General features: G+C 40.6%; 1 long non-coding RNA gene across 1 annotated transcript; it reads left to right on the top strand.

Annotated features, from left to right (window-relative positions):
* Positions 1–6,643: 6,643 nt before the first annotated feature.
* On the top strand, positions 6,644–8,597 carry LOC107179196. Its single transcript, XR_001509766.1, has 3 exons — positions 6,644–6,658; positions 6,859–6,914; positions 8,579–8,597. It is a non-coding gene; the product is annotated as an uncharacterized LOC107179196 (long non-coding RNA).
* The last annotated feature ends 220 nt before the right edge of the window (positions 8,598–8,817 follow it).

Here is an 8,817-nt window from a genome sequence, read left to right on the forward strand (position 1 = left end):
GATTAATTGTGACAAAATATTGAAGTGAAATTGCATAAAGTATGACCCAGCAATTCCATTTGTAGCTATACATCCCCAAACTGGTATTGAAACAAAAATATATATGGGAATGTTCACAGCAGCACTGTTCCCTGTAGCCAAAAGGTGACATCAACTCAGATGTTCACCAATTGATGAGTGCATAAACAAAATGTGGTATATCTATAAAATGGAATATTATTCTTCCATAAAAGGAGTGATACATGCTACAGCATGAATGAGCCTTGAAAACATAATGCTAAATGAAAGAAGTCAGGGGGAGCCTGGCCAGCTCAGTTGGTTGAGTCTGACTTTGGCTCAAGTCATGATCTCACGGTTTGTGAATTCGAGCCCCGCGTCGGGCTCTGTGCTGACAGCTCAGAGCCTGGAGCCTGCTTCGGATTCTGTGTCTTCCTCTCTCTCTCTGCCCCTCCCCCACTTGCTCTCTCTCTCTCTCTCTCTTGCTCTTTCTCTCTCAAAAGTAAATAAACATTAAAAAAATAAAAAAGGAAAAAAAAGAAAGAAGTCAGACTTAAAAGGTCATATATTGTACGATTCCATTTACTTAAAATGTCCAGAATAGGCAAATTCATGGAGATGTAAAGCAGATAGTGGTTTGGAGGGACTGGAGCAAGTGAGAAATGGGAAGTGATTTCTTCCTGTGGGAGGTAGAAATGTTCTAGAACCTGATAGTGGTGATGGTTACCCAACATTGTGGATGAACTAAAAGTCATTGGATTATAGATTTGGAAATGGTTACAATGGTGAATGGCATGTTACGTGAATTTAATATCAACACAAATGTATACATGTGCATGCATATCACGAGGACGCATGTTACAAAGCACCTGTACACTGAACCACCAGCCTTGTCCAATTGTAACAAATAGTGTTCATGTGAAGAGTAGAGGGGATTAGCAAACAGAAAGAGTAGACACTGTACAGGCAAAAGAATACTGAGAAAAAGAGCTGTTTTTGTTTTTTTTTTCCTAGGAGAAACAACTCCCTATTGATACTCTGCCACTCAGTTTTTCTTTGCCACCTAAAACATCAAAAGTAGAAACAAGAAAGCAACCTCCCATCAGGCAGAGAAGCAGATGGTATTGAGAGGGCCTGTCAGGCCAAGAAGAGGCTGTGGTGGGTGCATGGACCATGTGTGGAATCTGAGACGTGCATCCAGAATATCCAGTGTGGTCTGCGAAGCCAATGGCAGATTTGGCCAGACTGTAGATGGAGTTGCTTAGCAGACCCACAGATATCAGATTTTGACCAGAGGGACAGTGGACAGGTGGAGAGGATGGAGGGACAGCTAATCATGTGAAGAAGCATAAATTTGAGAAGGATACAGGTTATAAACAGGAAATCATGGAGGAAGTCAAGTTAAGGTAGTTAAGGTAGTATTTGCCAAACACAGTGGGTGTCAGATGTCTTTTTTGGGGTTTGGTTGGACCTCTCTCATTACCTCTCAAGGCACTGGCATTTCATGAGTCAGCAAAGTACAGATGAGGTGAAGCCAATGATGGTTCACAGAGCTACAAGATAAACACTGATTATAAGAGCTTCCATTTACACAGTGCTGACTATGGGCCAGGCATGAGCTAAGAGCATCACAAATATTATCTCACTTAATACTCACAATTACCCCTTGAGGCAGGCATTACCCCCATTCAATGAGCACTTGGGGAAACTGAGACTCGGAGAGGTTAGGGAATTCTCTCAAAGTCTCACACATGGCCAAGCTGGCGTTCGCAAGCTGATTGTCTGACGGTCGTGCCTACTTTTCTGGTCACAGAGCTACCTTCTGGAGCAGCCCCACTCACAGAAAGTGTTCGGGGTAAGGCCGGTAGGCCCTGGACCCATGCTAATCCGACTAAGAAATTTGCAAAGGGATTTAGAAAGACCCAGCAGCTCATAGTGAAGACAACACAAAAACCGGGATGTTAGTACCTGTGAAGCAGGACAGAGATACCAAAAATAAACTTAACAGGCTTCATTGCAGTCATCCATTTACAGAACTATCACCCCTACTCAACTGAGAGCCCCTAGAAAGCAGGGACCCTGAGTTTTGCACCACAGCGATCAGCACAGTATCTAGTATAGAGTAAGTCTTTAACAAACTTTTTTTTTTTTTTTAATAAAAAAAATATACCAGACTACTGGTATAGTGACTGACAGGAATAATAAGTGTTGCTACCTTTTATTGAGTATTTAACTTATGTTTACATATGTACACTTTATGAACCTTACGCCTCATTTCTACCTCCCAGCACATGCAAAATGTGCCATTACTTACATTACAGACAAAGAAACTGAGGCGTAAATAACTTTGCCAAATTCAGCCATCTAGAAGTGAGCTAGGTTTCCAACCCTAATTTCTACGACTCTAATCTCAGGTGTTTTAACCTCTTCTCTTTCCTATGATAGATTCTCCATCTTTTAGTGAGGAGGGAGTGGATTATTATTGAATGGTGTACATTTTGGCAAAAGAATAATGAAAATGGTACTCTAACATTAGACTTCAAAAAAAGACTGCAAAATTATACATGTGCTTTGATTACACTGAGTGAAAATTCACATACATACAAATGAACCAGCAGGAAGCCCGGAGAATAAAACAGTTGTATCAGAATGGTGAGACTATGGCTAATTTTCTTCACACTTTGCTTAATTTTGCTACAACCTTATTTTAAGAATAACTAAGACTTGAAAAATACAAGTGCAGTAAAACAAATTACAACGTGCCCACAAACTGATTGCTTTAGGCAGAATCATTGCTTGAGCCCTGGGTTGTAGGGTCCAGGTTAATTACAGGACATCTCCGGTACCATATCTTCCTCAAGATACAGCGAGCTCTTTGCAACAGGACTTTTGAGTCTTCCTGAATTCTCCAGTTAGGATTACATTTTGAAAATATGATCTACTATTCTCCTCTGTGGGACATTCAAAAATATCACTTGCTGTAAATGTAACTGCAAACCAGTTTCTTCTTTCATGTAATCCATGAAACAGTCTCTGTATCCATGTATATGAAGTTTTATTACTCCTGAAAACGTCAACTCAGCCATCAGTCTTTCGTCCTGGGGCCAGTCATCTTTTTAAAAGTCAGGTCAGTATATGGCGCTCCCCTCCTCAAAAACCTTCTAGCACTTCCCATTAAATAGACGGTAGACAGAACTCCGAGGGCTAATCTCTATTCCCTCCTATCATCCTCTGTAGACTACATGCTCTACTCACAATTTGCCGTTTACGTTCATGATTTCATGCTTCTCTTATAATAGAGACTTGGTCTCAAATGCATTCCCTCACTTGTTAAGTTTTTACTTCAAGTTTCTTCAAGACTCAACATAACTTCCTCTGTTAAACCTTTAATAATACCCCACTCCCCACCCCCTGGTACAAATGACTCTCAATTTTACAGTCCTGATGCATAATATTTGCATCGCTAATATCTTACTACATCCTGTCATTTATTATATGAGAGTCGTAGGTAACATTTATCAAACACATTAGTTAGGCATTCTACATGTATTAGCTCATTTATTTTGTAATTTTTTTTATGTTTATTTATTTTTGAGGGCCTGCGTGCACACAAGCGGGGGAAGAGCAGAGAGAGAAAGAATCTGAGGCAGGCTCTGCATCGTCAGCGCAAAGTCCTATGTGGGGCTCGAACCCACGAGCCCTGAGATCATGACCTGATCTGAAGTTGGATGCTCAACCAACTGAGCCACCCAGGCGCCCCTGTATTATGTCATTTAAAACAACAACTCCAGGAGCTGAGTAGTATTAGCTCCATTTTAGAGAAAGGGAATCAAGGGCTTAGGATGATGAAGTGCCTCACCCAAGGGCATAATGAATCAGCATCAGACACGAGCTTCGAACTCAGGTGGGCCTGAGCCAGAAACCTGTGTTCTTAACCATTACATTAAAGGAAAACCTTCTTTCTCCAAATTTCCAGTCATCTGCCTGAGAAATTAATTGGAGGCAAGTGGTTTGGATGGCAGAAACATATGCATTTGATGTATATGTCAAGTGCTTAGTTCCAGCGCCATGTTGAGCCTGAGGCAAAAGGAAAAATCAGTAATACTGATCCCGTCTTTATTTAAAATTCGTTTTTTTTCCCATCATGGATTTGCTTGCATTTACTTTGATTTAAAATTATTTAAAATATGACATATTATTTATCTTGAATACTGAGTTTGGGGCGTTGTCCTTGTAAATTATACACCCAAGATGAGTACTTGTCTCACCCTAGTCCTTGCCCTACTTAGCACAGTGTCTGAAACAGAGGGCACTCAGAAAAGAGCTTGGATGTTTTTTGTTTTGTTTTGTTTTGTTTTTCCTTGGATAATGCATTTATTTTTTTTTCAATATATGAAATTTATTGTCAAATTGGTTTCCATACAACACCCAGTGCTCATCCCAACAGGTGCCCTCCTCAATACCCATCACCCACCCTCCCATCCCTCCCACCCCCCATCAACCCTCAATTTGTTCTCAGTTTTTAAGAGTCTCTTATGCTTTGGAAGAGCTTGGATGTTTAATTTACATGTCAGTCTTTCCCACAAGACCTCAAACTCCTGGAAGATAGTGACTCTTAAGTGATTCCTTTTTGGACTCTCACTAACTCCCACACTGTATCTTTTCAGTTAGATCCTCAAAAAAAAAAAATATTTTGAATGAAACACATTGCCTCTCCTACTTTCGGCTGTGGCAGAGTCCTATTTCACAATGCCCACAAGAAGGTAACTTTTATAGTGAAAAACTTGAAATCTGACCATAGTTTTAATTGTCTATCAGTTGTCAAATCAAATGATCCATGACAAACAAAACAAAACAAAAACAAAGTATTAAAGGTCAACTTTGACTCCTAAAAATCCTTCCCCAAAGTTTTCCCCCACTGAAAGTCTTAAAGAACTATTTTTAGTTTCTCTCAAGGATACCTTACAACACTGTAATCCTGCAAACACAACAACAGGACTCCTGCTGTTAATGAGTCATGATACTTTGTATGACTGGAAAATAGAGGCCAAGGAGTTGTTTCAAGGTTTTGAAAGGTAATGAGTTCTCTCTAATTCGTTTTCTTCTACAGCTTTGTATTGGGAAAGCCATCGACCAACTGAAGATACTCTGCAGTGTGAAGCAGTTAAATCGAAAATCGAACAGCCTTGGTTTGCATTCTAGATCTGTCACTAACTCTGTGACATTAACAAGCAATAGAACCTCCTCAGATCACATCCGAATCATGGAGATAATAGCAGTACCACCTGTTAAGGGACTGTTACGGGTTTTAAGTGAGAAAATGCTACGTCTAGCACACGGTAATTGCTCAGGAAACAGTAACAAATTTTTCACATAATACATTTATATTGAGAAGTAGCATATGCTAGGTGTGGGGTTAGGCGTTAGGAATGCAGGTCAGAACAGGCACCCGAGCACACGCAGTGGTTGTTCAAACAAGCTGTCTTCACTGAGCATCTACTGTGTGAAGTCACTCTACTAGACACTGTAGGGGAACAGAGTCAGTGTCTACCCTGGGCGCTGTAGGAGAACAGAGAGGAAAAAGAACAAAATCCCAGCCTTCAAAACAGGAGTCTGGAAATGGGATTCATTTGCAACAACAACAACAACAACAACAACAAAAAAAAAAAAAAAAAAAAAAAAGGGAAAGGCTACTAGTAATTAAAGCAGAGAAAATGATAAACAAACGTGAGTTTGTTAAAGATGCACCAAACTATATAGTGTTATGGCCAATTCAGTGTAAGAAGGCCTGGAGGGAAATTTTTGCATCTTAGCTCAACTATGTGAAACAAACAGTTTACTCCAGCAAGACGTAGACAAAATTGCATCCAGCTGAGGGAAGATGTAGATTCTGGCCACCACGTGTACTGGTAATGATGGCTTGGTGAACTTATTTCACCTTTCACTTCTAAAACAGGCTTGTTCAGGCGATTAGGGGAAATAACCTTTGGGCACTGGTCACTTGAGGTCTTGGGAAACAGATGCATGACCGAATGAGAAGCACAAGAGAGTTATTGAAAGACATTCTGGGGGTGGTGCTATGGGCTGAACTAGAGTCCTCCCAAATTCATCTGTTGAACTCTGAATCCCAGGAGCTCAGAATGTGACTGAATTTGGAGATAGGCTCTTTGAAGAGCTGATTAAGGTCATTAGCATGGGCCCTAATCCAAGGTGGCTGCTGTCCTGAGAGGAAGAGGAGGAGATCAGGACCCAGACACGCACACAGAAGGAAGAAACTTAAGGAAACTTGAGAAACTTGAGAAGAAACCAATCCCGTCAACGCCTGGATCTCAGACTTCTCTTCTCCAGGCTGGTGGAAGAACAAACTTGTGTTGTATAAGCCACTCCGTCTGTGATACTTTGCAAACGAATACAAAAGGATAAAGCAGAAAGAGAACGTGAGTGGTCAACGAGAACCCTCAGGCCACAGTGCAAGTCTGACATCCATAAATGGGAAGACAGAAGAAAGGCTGCTTGGGTAGAAAGAGCCTTGTCCTGCAGTGCAGTTCCGAGAAAGTCTCAGGCAGGCCCATGGAGAACTGGGAGCATAGACTGCCTGTTAGAGAAGTGCCCCATTGGGCAGGAATGGCCTGGCTCTACCGCTGTGTGCAGATCCTGCAAGGTATGTGGCTGGAAGCTGTCAGTTTATTGTACTCCAAACAGAAGGTTCTCCTGTGAAGGGGGATGTGGGGGGGTATGTCTCCATAGCGGCCACAGTGAACGGATTTTGAAAATGTTAAAGAAACGTATTATGATGATGGTTACCATTCCCCTTGATGCTGTTTCTGTTGCTACTATTACTAAATTTGTTCTTTTACTCAGTGAAGGACAAGGAGTTGGAGGCTCCAGCAGACTCCAGAACCTCAATCCCCACAAAGGTACTAGAACCTAGCCCTCTGCTATATAAAGATATAATGCGGGTTGTGTTCTCTGTATCTTAACTGGTCTTACCACCTTGCCCAATAGTTCGCCATTAGAAATTTATCAGTGTGGGGCACCTGGGTGGCTCAGTCAGTTAAGGGTCCAACTTCGGTTCAGGTCATATTCTCATGGTTTGTGGGTTCGAGCCCTGCGTCGGGCTCTGTGCTGAGAACTCAGAGCCTGGAGTCTGCTTCGGATTCTGTGTCTCCTTCTCTCTCTGCCCCTCCCCTGCTCATGCTCTGCCTTTCTCAAAAATAAATAGACATTAAAAAAACTTAAGAAGAATTTATAGGTGTGGTTTAAGATGTGTATATCTAGTAATCTCTAATTAATCCAGATTCATTAACACCAAACCTGTGTTCTTAATCTTGTACTATACTGGAAATAAATTCCTATATAAGTGTATATACTTATTATTCTTATAATGTTTAGTACAATTGATGGTCAGTGAAAGTCAGCAAAGTTTTTGTGGTTGGTAAAAGGAATACAGAAGATAAAATGAGGAAAAACACTAGGATGCACACATTTTGAAAAGCTAAGTAGTATAGTAAAACCCAGGTCTAAAATTTTAATTCCTCCTACAAGCTTAAATTAGGTCCCTGGTCAGCTGCCTTCCGTTGAGGCCCTTCAGTCTCAGAGAACTTATTATTCTTTTAGCAATGTCATGTTTCTTAACTAAAAAGGTAGTCTGGTTAGTCTAGTTAATAGAAAGTTTAAATACAACCTGTATAAAAACAACTAATTTTTCAACTATTTTAAATTAAACAAAATACACTCCCCATAGGACTTTACAATATACAATTTCTTTTTGTCCTGTGATTCAGTAACCCCTTAGGAAGATTTTATTGCTCCCAAAGTTACCACTAAGAGAAAAACTACAAAGAGAAAGTCAGAAGAAATTAACATTCATTGGGAATCAACTTTGTACAAGAAACCGGGTAGGGTACTTCCCACATATTAGCTCATTGGAATCTCAGAGCAACACAATAAAACAGGCATCTTCATTTTAAGCATAATGAAAATGAATCTCAGAGAGGTGAATGACAGACTCAGAACTCTATAGCTAGAGAGGCATAGAACCAAGAGATTTGAACCAAGTTGAATCTGATTTTTATTGTTTAAAAAATGTGTTTGGCTGATAGTAATACAGACAGTAGATTTTATTTTTTTATTTTTATTTTTTTAAATATGAAATTTACTATCAAATTGATTTCCATACAACACTCAGTGCTCATCCCAAAAGGTGCCCTCCTCAATGCCCATCACCCACTCTCCCCTCCCTCCCACCCCCCATCAACTCTCAGTTTATTCTCAGTTTTTAAGAGTCTTGTATGGTGTGGCTCCCTCCCTCTCTATTTTTTTCCTTCCCCTCCCCCATGGTCTTCTGGTAAGTTTCTCAGGATCCACGTAAGAGTGAAAACGTAGGGTATCTGTCTTTTTCTGTATGACTTATTTCACAGTAGCCTTTAAAAAAAGGCTTTTTGTTTGTTTGTTTGTTTTAAAGAGTAGTGGTTTACCCTCATAGAAAAAAAACAAAAGTCCAGAGGTAAGCTACATGGTACTATTACAGCAGTTCCAGGAAGTTGTCATGGACCCAGAATCTTTCTACCTTTCTGTTTAGCTATCCATGGCGCTGCCTTCATCTTCAAGGACACAGATGGATGCAAGACTTCCAGCTCTCACCTCCAAATCCCAGAGAGAAAAGAAAAGAAGGTGGCCAAGATATAAAAGGATAAACCTCCCAGATAAGTCAGTTCCTTTTAAGATATCTTCTTAGAAGCTCCACTTTCAAACTTCCACCTGCTTTGTCTACCTCCAGCTACAAAGGGGGCTGGGCACTTTGCTTCCAGAATCTAACAG

This window comes from Panthera tigris, chromosome A1, assembly GCF_018350195.1.
Source record: "Panthera tigris isolate Pti1 chromosome A1, P.tigris_Pti1_mat1.1, whole genome shotgun sequence".
Taxonomy (NCBI): Eukaryota; Metazoa; Chordata; class Mammalia; order Carnivora; family Felidae; genus Panthera; species Panthera tigris.